Source organism: Melospiza melodia, chromosome 5, assembly GCF_035770615.1.
Source record: "Melospiza melodia melodia isolate bMelMel2 chromosome 5, bMelMel2.pri, whole genome shotgun sequence".
Classification (NCBI taxonomy): Eukaryota; Metazoa; Chordata; class Aves; order Passeriformes; family Passerellidae; genus Melospiza; species Melospiza melodia.
In genome coordinates, this window is record NC_086198.1 from 55,603,864 (window position 1) to 55,625,004 (window position 21,141).

Consider the following 21,141-nt stretch of genomic DNA (forward strand, 5'->3'; position numbering starts at 1 on the left):
CCATCCAGAAGCGGGGCAGCTTACTTTTCTTTGCCAGGGAAACGGACCGTTGTTTGTGTTTGGAGGCGTATGGCTGGGAGTGGCCGACTGGCTCCTTAAAATCCACGATACGCAGGATGGTTCCCAGACCAGAGGTGGCACCAGTGCCTAGTCGGGCTGGTTTGATAGTACCAAGTGGCTCCTGCAATCTGCCATCCAGAAGCGGGGGTGCTTACTTTTGTTTGCCAGGGAAACGGGCCGAGCTTTGTGTCTCGGGGCCTATGGCAGGGAGCGACCGGCTTGCTCCTGAAAAGCTACGATAGGCAGGATGGTGACCACACCCATGGTGGCACCAGTGCCAAGTTGGGCTGGTTTGATAGTACCAAGTGGCTCCTGCAATCTGCCATCAAAAAGTCGGCAGGCCAGTTTTGTTTTCCAGGGAAAAGCGCCATTGTTTGTGTTTGGGGGCCTGTGGTTGGGAGTGCCCGGCTGGCTCCTTAGAAACCACGATACGCAGCATGGTTACCAGACAAGAGGTGCCACCAGTGCCAAGTTGTGCTGCTTTGATACTACCAAGTGGTTCCTGCAATCTGCCATCCAGAAGCGGGGCAGCTTACTTTTGTTTGCCAGGGAAACGGGCCGTTGTTTGTGTTTGGGGGCCTGTGGCTGGGAGTGGCCGACTGGCTCCTTAGAATCCACGATACGCAGGATGGGTCCCAGACCAGAGGTGGCACCAGTGCCAAGTCGGGCTGGTTTGATAGTACCAAGTGGCTCCTGCAATCTGCCATCCAGAAGCGGGGCAGCTTACTTTTGTTTGCCAGGGAAACGGGCCGAGTATTGTGTCTGGGGGCCTATGGCTGCGAGTGACCGGCTGGCTCCTGAAAACTACGATAGGCAGGATGGTGACCAGACCCATGGTGGCACCAGTGCCAAGTTGGGCTGGTTTGATAGTACCAAGTGGCTCCTGTAATCTGCCATCAAATAGTTGGTAGGCGAGTTTTGTTTTCCAGGGAAATGCGCCGTTGTTTTTGTTTGGGGGCCTGTGGTAGGGAGTGGCCGGCTGGCTAATTAGAATCCACGATACGCAGGATGGTTCCCAGACCAGAGGTGGCACCAGTGCCAAGACGGGCTAGTTTGATGGTGCAAAATGGCTCCTGCAATCTGCCATCCAGAAGCGGGGTAGCTTACTTTTGTTTGCCAGGGAAACGGGCCGAGCTTTTTGTCTGGGGGCCTATGGCTGGGAGTGACCGGCTGGCTCCTGAAAAGCTACGATAGGCAGGATGGTGACCAGACCCATGGTGGCACCAGTGCCAAGTTGGGCTGATTTGATAAAACCAAGTGGCTCCTGCAATCTGCCATCAAAAAGTTGGCAGGAGAGTTTTGTTTTCCAGGGAAAAGCGCCGTTGTTTGTGTTTGGTGGCCTGTGGCTGGGAGTGGCCGGCTGGCTCCTTAGAATCCACGATACGCAGCATGGTATACAGACCCAAGGTGGCACCAGTGCCAAGTATTGCTGGTTTGATAGTACCAAGTGGTTCCTGCAATCTGCCATCCAGAAGCAGGGCAGCTTACTTTTGTTTGCCAGGGAAACGGGCCGAGATTTGTGTCTGGGGGCCTATGGCTGGGAGTGACCGGCTGGCTCCTAGAAAGCTACAATAGGCAGGATGGTGACCAGACCCATGGTGGCACCAGTGCCAAGTTGGGCTGGTTTGATAGTACCAAGTGGCTCCTACAATCTGCCGTCAAAATTTGGCAGGCGAGTTTTGTTTTCCAGGGAAAAGCGCCGTTGTTTCTGTTTGGGGGCCTGTGGCTGGCAGTGGCCGGCTGGCTCCTTAGAATCCACGATACGCAGGATGGTTCCCAGACCCAAGGTGGCACCAGTGCCAAGTCGGGCTAGTATGATGGTGCAAAGTGGCTCCTGCAATCTGCCATCCAGAAGCGGGGCAGCTTACTTTTGTTTCCCAGGGAAACGGGCCGAGCTTTTTGTCGGGGGGCCTCTGGCTGGGAGTGAGCGGTTGGCTCCTGAAAAGCTACGATAGGCAGGATGGTGAGCAGACCCATGGTGGCACAAGTGCCAAGTTGGGCTGGTTTGATAGCACCAAGTGGCTCCTGCAATCTGCCATCAAAATGTTGGCAGGCGAGTTTTGTTTTCCAGGGAAAAGCGCCGTTGTTTGTGTTTGGGTGCCTATGGCTGGGAGTGGCCGGCTGTCTCCTTAGAATCCACGATACGCAGGATGGTTCCCAGACCAGAGGTGGCACCAGTGCCAAGTTGGGCTGGTTTGATAGTACCAAGTGCTTCCTACAATCTGCCATCCAGAAGCGGGGCAGCTTACTTTTGTTTGCCAGCGAAACGGGTCGAGCTTTGTGTCTGGGGGCCTATGGCTGGGAGTGACCGGCTAGGTCCTGAAAATCTAAGATAGGCAGGATGGTGACCAGACCCATGGTGGCACAAGTGCCAAGTTGGGCTGGTTTGATAGTACCAAGTGGCTCCTGCAATCTGCCATCAAAAAGTTGGCAGGCGAGTTTTGTTTTCCAGGGAAAAGCGCCGTTGTTTGTGTTTGGGGGCCAGTGGCTGGGAGTGGCCGGCTGGCTCCTTAGAATCCACGATACGCAGCATGGTTCCCAGACCAGAGATGGCACCAGTTCCAAGTCGGGCTATTTGATGGTGAAAAGTGGTTCCTGCAATCTGCCATCAAGAAGCGGGGCAGCTTACTTTGGTTTGCCAGGGAAAAGGGCAGGGCTTTGTGTCTGGGCGCCTATGGCTGGGAGTGACCGGCTGGCTCCTGAAAAGCTACGATAGGCAGGATGGTGACCAGACCCATGGTGGCACCAGTGCCAAGTTTGGCTGATTTGATTGTACCAAGTGGCTCCTGCAATCTGCCATCAAAAATTTGGCCGGCGAATTTTGTTTTCCAGGGAAAAGCGCTGTGGTTTGTGTTTGGGGGCCTGTGGCAGGGAGTGGCCGGCTGGCTCCTTATAATCCACGATACGCAGGATGGTTCCCAGACCCAAGGTGGCGCCAGTGCCAAGTTGGGCTGGTTTGATAGTACCAAGTGGCTCTGGCAATCTGCCATCAAAAAGTTGGCAGACGAGTTTTGTTTTCCAGGGAAAAGCGCCGTTGTTTTTGTTTGGGGGCCTGTGGCTGGGAGTGGACGGATGGCTAATTAGAATCCACGATACGCAGGATGGTTCCCAGACCAGAGGTGGCACCAGTGCCAAGTCGGGCTGGTTTGATAGTACCAAGTGGTTCCTGCAATCTGCCATCCAGAAGCGGGATAACTTACTTTTGTTTGTCAGGGAAACGGGCCGAGCTTTGTGTCTGGGGGCCTATGGCTGGGAGTGACCGGCTGGCGCCTGAAAAGCTACGATAGGCAGGATGGTGACCAGACCCATGGTGGCACCAGTGCCAAGTTGGTCTGATTTGATAAAACCAAGTGGCTCCTGCAATCTCCCATCAAAAAGTTGGCAGGAGAGTTTTGTTTTCCAGGGAAAAGCGCCGTTGTTTGTGTTTGGGGACCTGTGGCTGGGAGTGGCCGGCTGGCTCCTTAGAATCCACGATACGCAGCATGGTATCCAGACCCAAGGTGGCACCAGTGCCAAGTTTTGCTGGTTTGATAGTACCAAGTGGTTCCTGCAATCTGCCATCCAGAAGCAGGGCAGCTTACTTTTGTTTGCCAGGGAAACGGGCCGAGGTTTTTGTCTGGGGGCCTATGGCTGGGAGTGACTGGCTGCCTCCTGAAAAGCTACGATAGGCAGGATGGTGACCAGACCCATGGTGGCACCAGTCCCAAGTTGGGCTGATTTGATAATACCAAGTGGCTCCTGCAATCTGCCGTCAAAATTTGGCAGGCGAGTTTTGTTTTCCAGGGAAAAGCGCCGTTGTTTGTGTTTGGGGGCCTGTGGCTGGGAGTGGCCGGCTGGCTCCTTAGAATCCACGATACGCAGGATGGTTCCCAGACCTGAGGTGGCACCAGTGCCAAGTCGGGCTAGTTTGATGGTGAAAAGTGGCTCCTGCAATATGCCATCCAGAAACGGGGCAGCTTACTTTTGTTTGCCAGGGAAACGGGCCGAGGTTTGTGTCTGGGGACCTATGGCTGGGAGTGACCTGCTAGGTCCTGAAAAGCTAAGATAGGCAGGATGGTGACCAGACCCATGGTGGCACCAGTGCCAAGTTGAGCTGGTTTGATAGTACCAAGTGGCTCCTGCAATCTGCCATCAAAATGTTGGCAGGCGAGTTTTGTTTTCCAGGGAAAAGCGCCGTTGTTTGTGTTTGGGGGCCTTTGGGTGGGAGTGGCCGGCTGGCTCCTTAGAATCCCCGATACGCAGCATGGTTCCCAGACCAGAGGTGGCACCAGTGCCAAGTCGGGCTGTTTTTATAATACCAAGTGGTTCCTGCAATCTGCCATGCAGAAGCGGGGCAGCTTACTTTTTTTTGCCAGGGAAACGGGCCGAGGTTTTTGTCTGGGGGCCAATGGCTGGGAGTGACCGGCTGGCTCCTGAAAAGCTACGATAGGCAGGATGGTGACCAGACCCATGGTGGCACCAGTGCCAAGTCGGGCTGATTTGATAGTAGCAAGTGGCTCCTGCAATCTGCCATCAAAAAGTTGGCAGGCGAGTTTTGTTTTCCAGGGAAAAGCGCCGTTGTTTGTGTTTGGGGGCCAGTGGCTGGGAGTGGCCGGCTGGCTCCTTAGAATCCACGATACGCAGCATGGTTCCCAGACCAGAGGTGGCACCAGTTCCAAGTCGGGCTACTTTGATGGTGAAAAGTGGTTCCTGCAATCTGCCATCAAGAAGCGGGGCAGCTTACTTTGGTTTGCCAGGGAAACGGGCCGAGCTTTGTGTCTGGGCGCCTATGGCTGGGAGTGACCGGCTGGCTCCTGAAAAGCTACGATAGGCAGGATGGTTCCCAGACCTGAGGTGCAACCAGTGCCAAGTTGGGCTGATTTGATAGTACCAAGTGGCTCCTGCAATCTGCCATCAAATAGTTGGCCGGGGAATTATGTTTTCCAGGGAAAAGCGCCGTTGTTTCTGTTTGGGGGCCTGTGGCAGGGAGTGGCCGGCTGGCTCCTTATAATCCACGATACGCAGCATGGTTCCCAGACCCAAGGTGGCAAAAGTGCCAAGTTGGGCTGGTTTGATAGTACCAAGTGGCTCCGGCAATCTGCCATCAAAAAGTTGGCAGACGAGTTTTGTTTTCCAGGGTAAAGCGCCGTTGTTTGCGTTTGGGGGCCTGTGGCTGGGAGTGGACGGATGGCTAATTAGAATCCACGATACGCAGGATGGTTCCCAGACCAGAGGTGGCACCAGTGCCAAGTTGGGCTGATTTGATAGTACCAAGTGGCTCCTGGAATCTGCCATCCAGAAGCGGGACAGCTTACTTTTGTTTGTCAGGGAAACGGGCCGAGCTTTGTGTCTGGGGGCCTATGGCTGGGAGTGACCCGCTGGCTCCTGAAAAGCTACGATAGGCAGGATGGTGACCAGACCCATGGTGGCACCAGTGTCAAGTTGGGCTGGTTTGATAGTACCAAGTGGCTCCTGCAATCTGCCATCAAAAAGTTGGCAGGCGAGTTTTGTTTTCCAGGGAAAAGCGCCGTTGTTTTTGTTTGGGGGCCTGTGGCTGGGAGTGGCCGGCTGGCTCCTTAGAAACCACGATACGCAGCATGGTTCCCAGACCAGAGGTGGCACCAGTGCCAAGTTGGGCTGGTTTGATGGTGAAAAGTGGCTCCTGCAATCTGCCATCCAGTAGCGGGATAACTTAATTTTTTTTGCCAGGGAAACGGGCCAAGGTTTTTGTCTGGGGGCCTATGGCAGGGAGTGACCGGCTGGCTCCTGAAATGCTACGATAGGCAGGATGGTGACCAGACCCATGGTGGCACCAGTGTCAAGTTGGGCTGGTTTGATAGTACCAAGTGGCTCCGGCAATCTGCCATCAAAAAGTTGGCAGGCGAGTTTTGTTTTCCAGGGAAAAGCGCCGTTGTTTTTGTTTGGGGGCCTGTGGGTGGGAGTGGCCGGCTGGCTCCTTAGAATCCACGATACGCAGGATGGTTCCCAGACCAGAGGTGGCACAAGTGCCAAGTCTGGCTCGTTTGATGGTGCAAAGTGGCTCCTGCAATCTGCCATCCAGAAGCGGGGCAGCTTACTTTTCTTTGCCAGGGAAACGGGCCGAGGTTTTTGTCTGGGGGCCTATGGCTTGGAGTGACCGGCTGGCTCCTGAAAAGCTACGATAGGCAGGATGGTGAGCAGACCCATGGTGGCACCAGTGCCAAGTTGGGCTGGTTTGATAGTACCAAGTGGCTCCTGCAATCTGCCATCAAAATGTTGGCAGGCGAGTTTTGTTTTCCAGGGAAAAGCGCCGTTGTTTGTGTTTGGGGGCCTGTGGCTGGGAGTGGCCGCCTGGCTGCTTAGAATCCACGATACGCAGGATGGTTCCCAGACCAGAGGTGGCACCAGTGCCAAGTCGGGCTGGTTTGATAATACCTAGTGGATCCTGCAATCTGCCATCCAGAAGCGGGACAGCTTACATTTGTTTGCCAGGGAAACGGGCCGAGCTTTGTGTCTGGGCGCCTATGGCTTGGAGTGACCGGCTAGGTCCTGAAAAGCTACGATAGGCAGGATGGTGACCAGACCCATGGTGGCACCAGTGCCAAGTTGGGCTGATTTGATAGTACCAAGTGGCTCCTGCAATCTGCCATCAAAAAGTTGGCAGGCGAGTTTTGTTTTCCAGGGAAAAGCGCCGTTGTTTCTGTTTGGGGGCCTATGGCTTGGAGTGGCCGGCTGGCTCCTTAGAATCCACGATACGCGGCATGGTTCCCAGACCAGAGGTGGCACCAGTGCCAAGTTGGGCTGGTTTGATGGTGCAAAGTGGCTCCTGCAATCTGCCATCCAGAAGCGGGGAAGCTTACTTTTGTTTCCCAGGGAAACGGGCCGAGCTTTGTGTCTGGGCGCCTATGGCTGGGAGTGACCTGCTAGGTCCTGAAAAGCTACGATAGGCAGGATGGTGAGCAGACCCATGGTGGCACCAGTGCCAAGTTGGGCTGGTTTGATAGTACCAAGTGGCTCCTGCAATCCGCCATCAAAAAGCTGGCAGGCGAGTTTTGTTTTCCAGGGAAAAGCGCCGTTGTTTGTGTTTGGGTGCCTGTGGCAGGGAGTGGCCGGCTGGCTGCTTAGAATCCACGATACGCAGGATGGTTCCCAGACCAGAGGTGGCACCAGTGCCAAGTCGGGCTGGTTTGATAGTACCAAGTGTTTCCTGCAATCTGCCATCCAGAAGCGGGGTAGCTTACTTTTGTTTGCCAGGGAAACGGGCCGAGTATTGTGTCTGGGGGCCTATGGCTGCGAGTGACCGGCTGGCTCCTGAAAACTACGATAGGCAGGATGGTGACCAGACCCATGGTGGCACCAGTGCCAAGTTGGGCTGATTTGATAGTACCAAGTGGCTCCTGCAATCTGCCATCAAAAATTTGGCAGGCGAGTTTTGTTTTCCAGGGAAAAGCGCCGTTGTTTGTATCTGGGGGCCTGTGGCTGGAGTGGCCGGCTGGCTCCTTACAATGAACGATACGCAGGATGGTTCCCAGACCTGAGGTGGCACCAGTGCCAAGTCGGGCTAGTTTGATGGTGCAAAGTGGCTCCTGCAATCTGCCATCCAGAAGCGGGGTAGCTTACTTTTGTTTGCCAGGGAAACGGGCCGAGGTTTGTGTCTGGGCGCCTATGGCTTGGAGTGACCGGCTAGGTCCTGAAAAGCTACGATAGGCAGGATGGTGACCAGACCCATGGTGGCACCAGTGCCAAGTTGGGCTGATTTGATAGTACCAAGTGGCTCCTGCAATCTGCCATCAAAAAGTTGGCAGGCGAGTTTTGTTTTCCAGGGAAAAGCGCCGTTGTTTGTGTTTGGGGGCCTGTGGCTGGGAGTGGCCGGCTGGCTCCTTAGAATCCACGATACGCGGCATGGTTCCCAGACCAGAGGTGGCACCAGTGCCAAGTTGGGCTGGTTTGATAGTACCAAGTGCGTCCTGCAATCTGCCATCCAGAAGCGGGGCAGCTTACTTTTGTTTGCCAGGGAAACGGGCCGAGGTTTGTGTCTCAGGGCCTATGGCTGGGAGTGACCGGCTGGCTCCTGAAAAGCTACGATAGGCAGGATGGTGACCAGACCCATGGTGGCACCAGTGCCAAGTTGGGCTGGTTTGATAGTACCAAGTGGCTCCTGCAATCTGCCATCAAAATGTTGGCAGGCGAGTTTGTTATCCAGGGAAAGCGCCGTTGTTTGTGTTTGGGGGCCTGTGGCTGGGAGTGGCCGGCTGGCTCCTTAGAATCCACGATACGCAGGATGGGTCCCAGACCAGAGGTGGCACCAGTGCCAAGTCGGGCTGGTTTGATGGTGAAAAGTGGCTCCTGCAATCTGCCATCCAGAAGCGGGATAACTTACTTTTGTTTGCCAGGGAAACGGGCCGAGGTTTTTGTCTGGGGGCCTATGGCTGGGAGTGTTTGGCTGGCTCCTGAAAAGCTACGATAGGCAGGATGGTGAGCAGACCCATGGTGGCACCAGTGCCAAGTTGGGCTGGTTTGATAGTACCAAGTGGCTCCTGCAATCTGCCATCAAAAAGTTGGCAGGCGAGTTTTGTTTTCCAGGGAAAAGCGCCGTTGTTTGTGTTTGGGGGCCTGTGGGTGGGAGTGGCCGGCTGTCTCCTTAGAATCCACGATACGCAGGATGGTTCCCAGACCAGAGGTGGCACCAGTGCCAAGTCGGGCTGGTTTGATGGTGCAAAGTGGTTCCTGCAATCTGCCATCCAGAAGCGGGGTAGCTTACTTTTGTTTGCCAGGGAAACGGGCCGAGGTTTGTGACTGGGGGCCTACGGCTGGGAGTGACCGGCTGGCTCCTGAAAAGCTACGATAGGCAGGATGGTTACCAGACTCATGGTGGCACCAGTGTCAAGTCGGGCTGGTTTGATGATACTAAATAGCTCCTGCAATCTGCCATCCAGACGCGGGGCAGCGGATTTTTTTTTGCTGGAGAAAAGTTCCGTGGTTTTTTTTTGGGGGTATATGCCTGGACGTGGCCGGCTGGCTCCTTAAAAAGCTCGATACGCAGGATTGTTCCCTGACCCAAGGTGGCATCAGTGCCAAGTCGGGCTGTTTTCGTAGTACCAAGTGCGTCCTGCAATTTGCCATCCAGAAGAGGGGCAGTTGAGTTCTGTTTGCCAGAGAAAAGGGCCGTGGTATATGTTTGGGGGCATATGGTTGAGAGTGGCCGGCTGGCCCCTGAAAATCCACGATAGGCAGGATGGTTCACAGAACCAAGGTGGCACAAGTGCCATGTTGGGCTGGTTTGATAGTACCAAGTGGCTCCTGCAATCTGCCATCAAAAAGTTGTCAGGCGAGTTTTGTTTTCCAGGGAAAAGCGCCGTTGTTTTTGTTTAGAGGCCTGTGGCTGGGAGTGGCCGGCTGCCTCCTTTGAACCCAGGATACGTAGGATGGTTCCCAGAGCCAAGGTGGCACCAGTGCAAAATTGGGCTGGTTTGATAGTACCAAGAGGCTCCTGCAATCTGCCATCGAAAAGTTGTCAGGCGAGTTTTGTTTTCCAGGGAAAAGCGCCGTTGCTTTTGTTTAGAGGCCTGTGGCAGGGAGTGGCCGCCTGTCCTCGTAGAATCTACGTTACGCAGCATGGTTCCCAGAGCCAAGGTGGCACCAGGGCCAAGTCGGGCTGGTTTGATAGTACCAAGTGCATCCTGCAATCAGCCATCCAAAAGCGGGGCAGCTTACTTTTGTTTGCCAGGGAAACGGGCCGAGGTTTGTGTCTGGGGGCCTATGGCTGGGAGTGACCGGCTGGCTCCTGAAAAGCTACGATAGGCAGGATGTTTACCAGACCCATGGTGGCACCAGTGCCAAGTTTGGCTGATTTCATAGTACCAAGTGGCTCCTGCAATCTGCCATCCAGAATCGGGGCAGCTTACTTTTGTTTTCCAGGGAAACGGGCCGAGGTTTGTGTCTGGGGGCCTATGGCTGGGAGTGACCGGCTGGCTCCTGAAAAGCTACGATAGGCAGGATGGTGACCAGACCCATGGTGGCACCAGTGCCAAGTTGGGCTGGTTTGATAGTACCAAGTGGCTCCTGCAATCTGCCATCAAAATGTTGGCAGGCGAGTTTTGTTTTCCAGGGAAAAGCGCCGTTGTTTGTGTTTGGGGCCTGTGGCTCAGAGTGGCCGGGTGGCTGCTTAGAATCCACGATACGCAGGATGGTTCCCAGACCCAAGGTGGCACCAGTGCCAAGTCGCGCTGGTTTGACACTACCAAGTGCGTCCTGCACTCTGCCATCCAGAATCGGGGCAGCTTAATTTTGTTTGCCAGGGAAACGGTCCGAGGTTTGTGTCTGGGGGCCTATGGCTGGGAGTGACCGGCTGGCTCCTGAAAAGCTACGATAGGCAGGATGGTTCCCAGATCCAAGATGGCACCAGTGCCAAGTCGGGGTGGTTTGATGGTGCAAAGTGGCTCCTGCAATCTGCCATCCTGACGCGGGGCAGCTTACTTTTGTTTGCCAGGGAAACGGGCCGAGGTTTGTGTCTGGGGGCCTATGGCTGGGAGTGACAGCCTGGTTCCTGAAAAGCTACGATAGGCAGAATGGTGACCAGACCCATGGTGGCACCAGTGCCAACTTGGGCTGGTTTGATAGTACCAAGTGGCTCCTGCAATCTGCCATCAAAAAGTTGTCAGGCGAGTTTTGTTTTCCAGGGAAAAGCGCCGTTGTTTGTGTTTGGGGGTCTGTGGGTGGGAGTGGCCGGCTGGCTCCTTAGAACACACGATACGCAGGATGGTTCCCAGACCCAAGGTGGCACCAGTGCCACGTCGGGCTGGTTTGATGGTGAAAAGTGGCTCCTGCAATCTGCCATCCTGAAGCGGGGTAGCTTACATTTGTGTACCAGGGAAACGGGCCGAGGTTTATGACTAGGGGCCTAGGGCTAGGAGTGACCGGCTGGCTCCTGAAAAGCAACAATAGGCAGGATGGTTCCCAGACCCAAGGTGGCACCAGTGCCAAGTTGGGCTGGTTTGATGGTACCAACTGGCTCCTGCAATCTGCCATCTAAAAGATGTCAGGCGAGTTTTGTTTTCCAGGGAAAAGCGCCGTTGATTTTGTTTGGAGGCCGGTGGCTGGCAGTGGCTGCCTGTCGTCTTAGAATCCGGGTTACGCAGCATGGTTCCCAGAGCCAAGGTGGCACCAGTGTCAAGTTGGGCTGGTTTGATAGTACCAAGTGGCTCCTGCAATCTGCCATCCAGAAGCGGGGCAGCTTACTTTTGTTTGCCAGGGAAACGGGCCGAGGTATTTGTCTGGGGACCTATGGCTGGGAGTGACCGGCTGGCTCCTGAAAAGCTACGATAGGCAGGATGGTGACCAGACCCATGGTGGCACCAGTGCCAAGTTGGGCTGGTTTGATAGTACCAAGTGGCTCCTGCAATCTGCCATCAAAAAGTTGGCAGGCCAGTTTTGTTTTCCAGGGAAAAGCGCCATTGTTTGTGTTTGGGGGACTGTGGCTGGGAGTGGCCGGCTGGCTCCTTAGAACACACGATACGCAGGATTGTTCCCAGACCCAAGGTGGCACCAGTGCCAAGTCGGGCTGGTTTGATAACACCAAGTGGCTCCTGCAATCTGCCATCCAGAAGCAGGGCAGCTTACTTTTGTTTTCCAGGGAAACGGACCGAGGTTTTTTTCTGGGGGCCTATGGCTGGGAGTGAAGGGCTGGCTCCTGAAAAGCTACGATAGGCAGGATGGTGACCAGACCCATGGTGGCACCAGTGCCAAGTTGGGCTGGTTTGAAAGTACCAAGTGGCTCCTGCACTCTGCCATCAAAATGTTGGCAGGCGAGTTTTGTTTTCCAGGGAAAAGCGCCGTTGTTTGTGTTTGGGGGCCTGTGGCTGGGAGTGGCCGGCTGGCTCCTTAGAATCCACGATACGCAGCATGGTTCCCAGACCAGAGGTGGCACCAGTGCCAAGTCGGGCTGGTTTGATGGTGCAAAGTGGCTCCTGCAATCTGCCATCCAGAAGTGCGGTAGCTTACTTTTGTGTGCCAGGTAAACAGGCCGAGGTTTGTGTCTGGGGGCCTATGGCTGGGAGTGACCGGCTGGCTCCTCAGAATCCACGATACGCAGGATGGTTCCCAGACCCAAGGTGGCACCAGTGCCAAGTTGGGCTGGTTTGATAGTACCAAGTGGCTCCTGCAATCTGCCATCAAAAAGTTGGCAGGCGAGTTTCGTTTTCCAGGGAAAAGCGCCGTTGTTTGTGTTTGGGGGCCTGTGGGTGGGAGTGGCCGGCTGGCTCCTTAGAATCCACGATACGCAGGATGGTTCCCAGACCAGAGGTGGCACCAGTGCCAAGTCGGGCTGGTTTGATAGTACCAAGTGCGTCCTGCAATCTGCCATGCAGAAGCGGGGCAGCTTACTTTTGTTTGCCAGGGAAACGGGCCGTTGTTTGTGTTGGGGGGCCTGTGGCTGGGAGTTGCCGACTGGCTCCTTAGAATCCACGATACGCGGGATGGTTCCCAGACCAGAGGTGGCACCAGTGCCTAGTCGGGCTGGTTTGATAGTACCAAGTGGCTCCTGCAATCTGCCATCCAGAAGCGGGGCAGCTTACTTTTGTTTTCCAGGGAAAAGCGCCGTTGTTTGTGTTTGGGGGCCTGTGGGTGGGAGTGGCCGGCTGGCTCCTGAAAAGTTACGATAGGCAGGATGGTGACCAGACCCATGGTGGCACCAGTGCCAAGTCGGGCTGGTTTGATAGTACCAAGTGGCTCCTGCAATCTGCCATCAAAAAGTTGGCAGGCGTGTTTTGTTTTCCAGGGAATAGCGCCGTTGTTTGTGTTTGGGGGCCTGTGGCTGGGAGTGGCCGGCTGGCTCCTTAGAATCCACGATACGCAGCATGGTATCCAGACCCAAGGTGGCACCAGTGCCAAGTTGGGCTGGTTTGATAATACCAAGTGGTTCCTGCAAACTCCATCAAAAAGTTGGCAGGCGTGTTTTGTTTTCCAGGGAACAGCGCCGTTGATTTTGTTTGGGGGCCTGTGGCTGGGAGTGGCCGGCTGGCTCCTTAGAATCCACGATACGCAGGATGGTTCCCAGACCCAAGGTGGCACCAGTGCCAAGTCGGGCTGGTTTGATTACACCAAGTGGCTCCTGCAATCTGCCATCCAGAAGTGAGGCAGCTAAGTTTTGTTTGCGAGAAAAAAGGGCCGTGGTTTTTGTTGGGGGCCTGTGGCTGGCAGTGGCCGTCTGGCTCCTGAAAATCCACGATACGCAGCATGGTTCCCAGACCCAAGGTGGCACCAGTACAAAGTGGGGCTCGTTTGACAGTGTCAAGTGCCTCCTGCAATCTCCCATCCAGAAGCGGGGCAGCTGAGTTTTTTTTGCCAGGGAAACGGACCTTTGTTTTTGATTGGGGTCTGTGGCCGAGAGTGGTCGGCTGTCTCCTGACAATCCACAATACGCAGGATGGTTCCCAGACCAAAGGTGGCACCAGTGCCAAGTCGGGCTGGTTTGATAGTACCAAGTGCCTCCTGCAATCTGCCATCCAGAAGCGGGGCAGCTGAGTTTTGTTTGCCAGAGAAAAGGGCCGTGGGTTGTGTTTGGGGGCATATGGCTGGGAGTGGCCACCTGGCTCCTTAAAATGCACGATACGCCGCATGGTAACCAGACGCAAGGTGGCACCAGTGCCCAGTCGGGCTGTTTTTGTAGTACCCAGTGGCTCCTGCAATTTGCCATCCAGAAGCGGGGCAGCTAAATTTTGTTTGCTAGAGAAAAGGGCTGTGGTTTGTGTTTGGGGGCCTATGGCCGAGAGTGGTAGGCTGGCCCCTGAAAATCAACGATAGGCAGGATGGTTCCCAGATCCAAGGTGGCACCAGTGCCAAGTAAGGCTGGTTGTATGGTTCAAAGTGACTCCTGCAATCTGCCATCCAGAAGCGGGACAGCTGAGTTTTTTTTGCCAGAGAAAAGGTCCGTGGTTTCTTTTTGGGGCATACGGCTGGGAATTGCCGGCTGGCTCCTTAAAATGCACGATACGCAGGATGGTTCCCAGAGCCAAGGTGGCACCACTGCCAAGTCGGGCTCTTTTTGTAGTACCAAGTGCGTCCTGCAATTTGCCATCCAGAAGAGGGGCAGTTGAGTTTTGTTTGCCAGAGAAAAGGGCCGAGGTTTGTGTTTGGGAGCATATGGCTGGGAATGACCGGCTGGCCCCTGAAAATCCACGATACGCCGGATGGTTCCCAGATCCAAGGTGGTACCATTACCAAGTCGGGCTGGTTTGATAGTCCCAAGTGGCTCCTGCAATCTGCCATCCAGAAGCGGGGCAGCTGAGTTTTGTTTGCCAGGGAAATGGGCCGTTGTTTGTGTTTGGGGGCCTGTGGCTGGGAGTGTTCGGCTGGTTCCTGAATATGTACGATACGCAGGATTGTTCCCAGATCCAAGGTGGCAGCAGTGCCATGTTGTGCTGGTGTGATAGTCCCAAGTGGCTCCTGCAATCTGCCATCCAGAAGTGGGGCAGCTGATTTTTGTTTGCCAGAGAAAAGGTCCGTGGTTTGTGTTTGGGGGCATATGGCTGAGAGTGGCCGGCTGGCCCCTGAAAATCCACGATACACAGGATGGTTCCCAGATCCAAGGTGGCACCTGTGCCAAGTCGGGCTGATTTGATAGTACTAAGTAGCTCCTGCAATCTGCCATCCAGAAGCGGGGCAGCTTACTTTTGTTTGCCAGGGAAACGGGCCGAGGTTTCTGTTTGGGGGCCTATGGCTGGGAGTGACCGGCTGGCTCCTGAAAAGCTACAATAGGCAGCATGGTTCCCAGAGCCAAGGTGGCACCAGTGCCAAGTTGGGCTGGTTTGATAGTACCAAGTGGCTCCTGCAATCTGCCATCCAGAAGCAGGGCAGCTGAGTTTTGTTTGCCAGAGAAAAGGGCTTGGTTTGTGTTTGGGGGCATATGGCTGGGTGTGGCCAGCTGGCTCCTTAAAATGCACGATATGCAACATGGCTCCCAGACCCATAGTGGCACCAGTGCCAAGTCGGGCTGGTTTGATAGTACCAAGTGGCTCCTGCAATCTTCCATGATCACGTGGAGAAATACTTTCTGGTTTCAGCCATATGCTCTTTCTTCTCTCCCTCAACTTCTCTATCACCTCTCATCTGGTTCACATGCGCTGTCTTCAAGGTCCGCAGGCTACTTTTCACAGAATCTTCTGGCCTGATGAAGTAAGAATGATGAATAGAACAGAGCTGGGATCTATTTTCCAGTTTGGATAAAATGCATTCTGCACACAAATCCAAGGAGAACGTGCTGCCCCAATGCCCAGAAAATCTTTCACTCCTGCTAGTGTTCTACGTCAACCGCAACTTAGTCTGAAAGAAAAGCTTTTTCTCTGAGAGCATCTGAGAGGTTTGCATGAAGCCCTGATATCTGACATATGCAATTTTGAATAGGAGAGGAAAAAGAAAATGGCAAGGAGTTTTTAATTTTAGTGGTTTCAATTTTAATTTCCGTGCACTTTTTCAAAACTTGTCAGCTCAAATGCCCATCAACATCTTTTAGTCATCTGTAAGTCAGTATTCATATAAAATGTGCTTCAAATCCAAAGAATTTCAAATTTGCACTCCAAGCTTCTATGCCTAGATTTATGATTTCCTACACATATTAGATGAAAGGAAGGCCTTTTTTACTGTGGGAGTGCTGGAACACTGGAACAGGTTGCCCAGAGAAGTTGTGGGTGTCCCATCCCTGAAAGTATTCAAGGTCACCTTGGACGGGGCTTGGAGCAGCAACAAAGGAGAAGCTTGATGGTAGAGAAACAAAGTTGGACTATAGAAGAAACTCGGATTGAAGTATAGGATCAAGTTTTCTCTCAGCTCTTGGGGTAAATTCAAAGTTGTACAAAATGACATTTATCTGTGCTATTCACTACTGTAACAGAAAGTTTCATGAAAACTGTACAGAAGATAGTAAATTTTAAAAGAGATAAGAATTACAGCATAAAATCCATGGGATAGGTTACAACATGAGACACTCTCTAAGAGAAAATCTCTGTGTTTCAGCACTTCATCGGGGTAAGATTTCATGAAGTGCCAAAGAAGGCGGCAAAATATCATTCGGGACATTATTTACTGGAATTCAGCCTGGCCATTAGTAGGAACTGCCTTTGAACATATCATGTAGATATACCACACACGCTTTCCCTTCACTGAAAAATTACTGTTTACAACAAATAAGCAATTGACGATCAAAATTGATTGAAAGCATCTTAAACATGTCAAGTATTTCATTGTAGATGATCTGTGATCCAAATGCTTCTTCCACCTTCGAGAGGGACAGAAGAATTCTTCCATATCATGATGGTTTAAAATTGTATCAACCAATGTTTTCTGCTGAAAAGATATCATCTATTTTTTTCTATTTTTGGAAGAAAATATTCCTAGACATACAACAGGTGAGAACTAAGTAATTTTAAAGAAACAAATGAAATGAAAATATTCTGTAAATAGAATGAAATGAAAAGCTGTGTTTTAAATAGGAGCTAAATATTAAACAGAATTTTTGTACCAGGCATTTGAATTACTGCACCAGCTCTTTTGCCCATCAAGAGAGGCATTTAGCATTTCAGTCTTTTCCAAGGTGTTCATGATCTGCTATGCTGATCTCTGTGTGTGCCTAGGTGTGTGTGGAGGGGGGGGCATATGAAGGGGAGTGTGTATGTTTGCTTTACAATTGTTGTGGCAGATTCATGCCTCAGCTCCACATTTTGTTTTAAAAAGGTCACACCGAGTGGATATGAAGTTTACTATCAACAAGAGATCGATTCCCAAATCATCCATTTGACTCTCCCTTATAAATCATGTGCTTTGTTGCATATTTTATCAAATATACTTTCAAGCCAGATGGAGGAAGGAGGATGTGGGAATCCCTCCACCATCTTGCAACTTTTATGTAAGTAGGTTTTCAAGAAAATCATCATTTCTCTTTTAAATATGTCTGGAACAGGCATGATGGTAGTGTCAACCTGTTGGAGTTTTTGTTGCTGGAAGAAGTTGTACAAAAGGATTGGTTTTTACATTGACCAGTTACTGAATCAAGCGCAGGAATACATTGGAAATTTAGCTGGGGGTTCCTTTTCCCAGCAGACTACTTCTAGAACGAGCTTGTACACTGAAGCTGACTCTTTTGCTCTCTTTTTGTTTCTTTCCTATTTTCTTGGCTTCTTTGCCACTATCTAGACAATTTTGGAACTTTGTTCCCAACTAAAATGGTTTCAATAGTCTGATTGTGATCATACATTTTTACAAGGAATTTTTAAAATCTTTCCTCGAGTCCAGAAAGTCAAGGACTTAGATCTTTTTCTTCCCTTATCAATATTGCCATGAAATTGATAAATAAAGACCAACTCTTTATTTTTGTTTTTAACCCACGTAGATAATTCCCATCCATTAATCCATTTTGTGGACCAATAGCTGCCATTCTGATGGAAGCTGTCACTTCTTAACAATAGGCATTCTGTGACTATGTTGACTGCACTTTGGGTGAAGATCCTAACTGGTCTTAGATATACATAGGGAGAAATTTGCTCAGCCAGTGTCAGTCTTAAGCATGCATATCAGAAGATCTTTCTAGAGCTGGGAATTTTCCCATGAAAGGGATTCAGTTAGGGAAGAGACACTTGTGCCAGAGTTTTACATTCTTCTTGAACACTGCTTAAGGAACTTAGATGCCATGTCCATTTGGATCTCTGTCTGCACAGAACTTTGTCATGCCAGCGCTTTGAAATGCATCTTGAAGAGAATTCACTAGCACAGAATGAAAGAGAGTGGAAGGGGTTGGTGGGGCTAACCAGGCCCAACCCCCCTGCCTAAACCAGGATACCTAGAGCCTCTTGCCCAGGATTCTATCTGGGTGTACTTTTAATGTCTTCAAAGATCCAGGCTCCACAATCTTTCTGGGCAGTCTGTGCCGTGGTTCAGTCACCCTGACAGTAAAGAAACATTTACTGATGTTCAAAGGCAATCTCCTGTATTTCAGTGTGTGCCCACTGCCTCTTGTCTTTTCCCTCAGCATCACTGAAAAGACACTGATTCCCTCCCCTTTGCACTATTGCTTCCATATGTATGTGTGATGCCATGTAGAGGTATGTCAAAAACCTCCCTGAAGCCCAGGCAGATAATATTCCCTTCATCTACCAGTCAAGTTGATTCATCAGAGGAGTTTAAAGTGATGTTCAGCATGAAATTCCCCTGAAAAATCATGCTAACTACATTATTTGGTCATCTGTCATGTGCCTGGCAAGGATTTCCAGGAAGAGCTGCTTCATCAACTTCCTGGGGATAAAAAAGAGGCTGGCTGGTTTGTACTATGGCGAGTCCTCTTAATTGCCTTTTTTGAAGATGGGTGTCATTTGCTAACATCCACTCTTTAGCCTCTCTTGTCGTCTACATCTTAGCAAAACGCTTTTCCACTATGTCTGGCTAGGAAAAACTGTGCCAGCACAGAAAACATCTCCCATCGTGTTCTAGAAGTTGCACGGATGTCTGCCAAGTGTTTGGCAGGAAGAAAAGAAAAGTTGTCCAAAACAGTTTCCAATCGAATGTTCATGTGATTGGAAAAGTCAGGAGAGTGCAAAGGTACTGTTTTCTATCAGTTGGCAAGGTGCGCACACAATCCCAGTGTTGTACGGCTTGCTTCTTCACCTTCCCGAAGCTGCCGCTCTCGCCGGCTGCCGGAGCCCAAGAAGCGGCTTCTTCGCGCAAAGACGATTGTGCCGCTCACAGTGCTCTCCTTAGCGCGGCTTCTGCCGAAAGACGCCCGGCAGCGGCTCTTACCTCCGGAGAGCATCCTACCTTCGTCTTTAGCTCCTCTTCTCATCTACACCTCGGCAAAACGCTTTTCCACTATGTCTGGCTAGGAAAAACTGTGCCAGCACAGAAAACATCTCCCATCGTGTTCTAGAAGTTGCACGGATGTCTGCCAAGTGTTTGGCAGGAAGAAAAGAAAAGTTGTCCAAAACAGCTTCCAATCGAATGTTCCTGTGATTGGAAAAGTCAGGAGAGTGCAAAGGTACTGTTTTCTATCAGTTGGCAAGGTGCGCACACAATCCCAGTGTTGTACAGCTTGCTTCTTCACCTTCCCGAAGCTGCCGCTCTCGCCGGCTGCCGGAGCCCAAGAAGCGGCTTCTTCGCGCAAAGACGATTGTGCCGCTCACAGGGCTCTCCTTAGCGCGGCTTCTGCCGAAAGACGCCCGGCAGCGGCTCTTACCTCCGGAGAGCATCCTACCTTCGTCTTTAGCTCCTCTTCTCATCTACACCTCGGCAAAAAGCTTTTCCACTATGTCTGGCTAGGAAAAACTGTGCCAGCACAGAAAACATCTCCCATCGTGTTCTAGAAGTTGCACGGATGTCTGCCAAGTGTTTGGCAGGAAGAAAAGAAAAGTTGTCCAAAACAGCTTCCAATCGAATGTTCCTGTGATTGGAAAAGTCAGGAGAGTGCAAAGGTACTGTTTTCTATCAGTTGGCAAGGTGCGCACACAATCCCAGTGTTGTACAGCTTGCTTCTTCACCTTCCCGAAGCTGCCGCTCTCGCCGGCTGCCGGAGCCCAAGAAGCGGCTTCTTCGCGCAAAGACGATTGTGCCGCTCACAGTGCTCTCCTTAGCGCGGCTTCTGCCGAAAGACGCCCGGCAGCGGCTCTTACCTCCGGAGAGCATCCTACCTTCGTCTTTCGCGTCTTTTGTAGTCTACATCTTAGCAAAACGCTTTTCCACTATGTCTGGCTAGGAAAAACTGTGCCAGCACAGAAAACATCTCCCATCGTGTTCTAGAAGTTGCACGGATGTCTGCCAAGTGTTTGGCAGGAAGAAAAGAAAAGTTGTCCAAAACAGCTTCCAATCGAATGTTCCTGTGATTGGAAAAGTCAGGAGAGTGCAAAGGTACTGTTTTCTATCAGTTGGCAAGGTGCACACACAATCCCAGTGTTGTACAGCTTGCTTCTTCACCTTCCCGAAGCTGCCGCTCTCGCCGGCTGCCGGAGCCCAAGAAGCGGCTTCTTCGCGCAAAGACGATTGTGCCGCTCACAGTGCTCTCCTTAGCGCGGCTTCTGCCGAAAGACGCCCGGCAGCGGCTCTTACCTCCGGAGAGCATCCTACCTTCGTCTTTAGCTCCTCTTCTCATCTACACCTCGGCAAAACGCTTTTCCACTATGTCTGGCTAGGAAAAACTGTGCCAGCACAGAAAACATCTCCCATCGTGTTCTAGAAGTTGCACGGATGTCTGCCAAGTGTTTGGCAGGAAGAAAAGAAAAGTTGTCCAAAACAGCTTCCAATCGAATGTTCCTGTGATTGGAAAAGTCAGGAGAGTGCAAAGGTACTGTTTTCTATCAGTTGGCAAGGTGCGCACACAATCCCAGTGTTGTACAGCTTGCTTCTTCACCTTCCCGAAGCTGCCGCTCTCGCCGGCTGCCTGAGCCCAAGAAGCGGCTTCTTCGCGCAAAGACGGTTGTGCCGCTCACAGTGCTCTCCTTAGCGCGGCTTCTGCCGAAAGACGCCCGGCAGCGGCTCTTACCTCCTGAGAGTGGCAGCTTCGGGAAGGTGAAGAAGCAAGCTGTACAACACTGGGATTGTGTGCGCACCTTGCCAACTGATAGAAAACAGTACCTTTGCACTCTCCTGACTTTTCCAATCACAGGAACATTCGATTGGAAGCTGTTTTGGACAACTTTTCTTTTCTTCCTGCCAAACACTTGGCAGACATCCGTGCAACTTCTAGAACACGATGGGAGATGTTTTCTGTGCTGGCACAGTTTTTCCTAGCCAGACATAGTGGAAAAGCTTTTTGCCGAGGTGTAGACTACAAAAGACGCGAAAGACGAAGGTAGGATGCTCTCCGGAGGTAAGAGCCGCTGCCGGGCGTCTTTCGGCAGAAGCCGCGCTAAGGAGAGCACTGTGAGCGGCACAATCGTCTTTGCGCGAAGAAGCCGCTTCTTGGGCTCCGGCAGCCGGCGAGAGCGGCAGCTTCGGGAAGGTGAAGAAGCAAGCTGTACAACACTGGGATTGTGTGCGCACCTTGCCAACTGATAGAAAACAGTACCTTTGCACTCTCCTGACTTTTCCAATCACAGGAACATTCGATTGGAAGCTGTTTTGGACAACTTTTCTTTTCTTCCTGCCAAACAC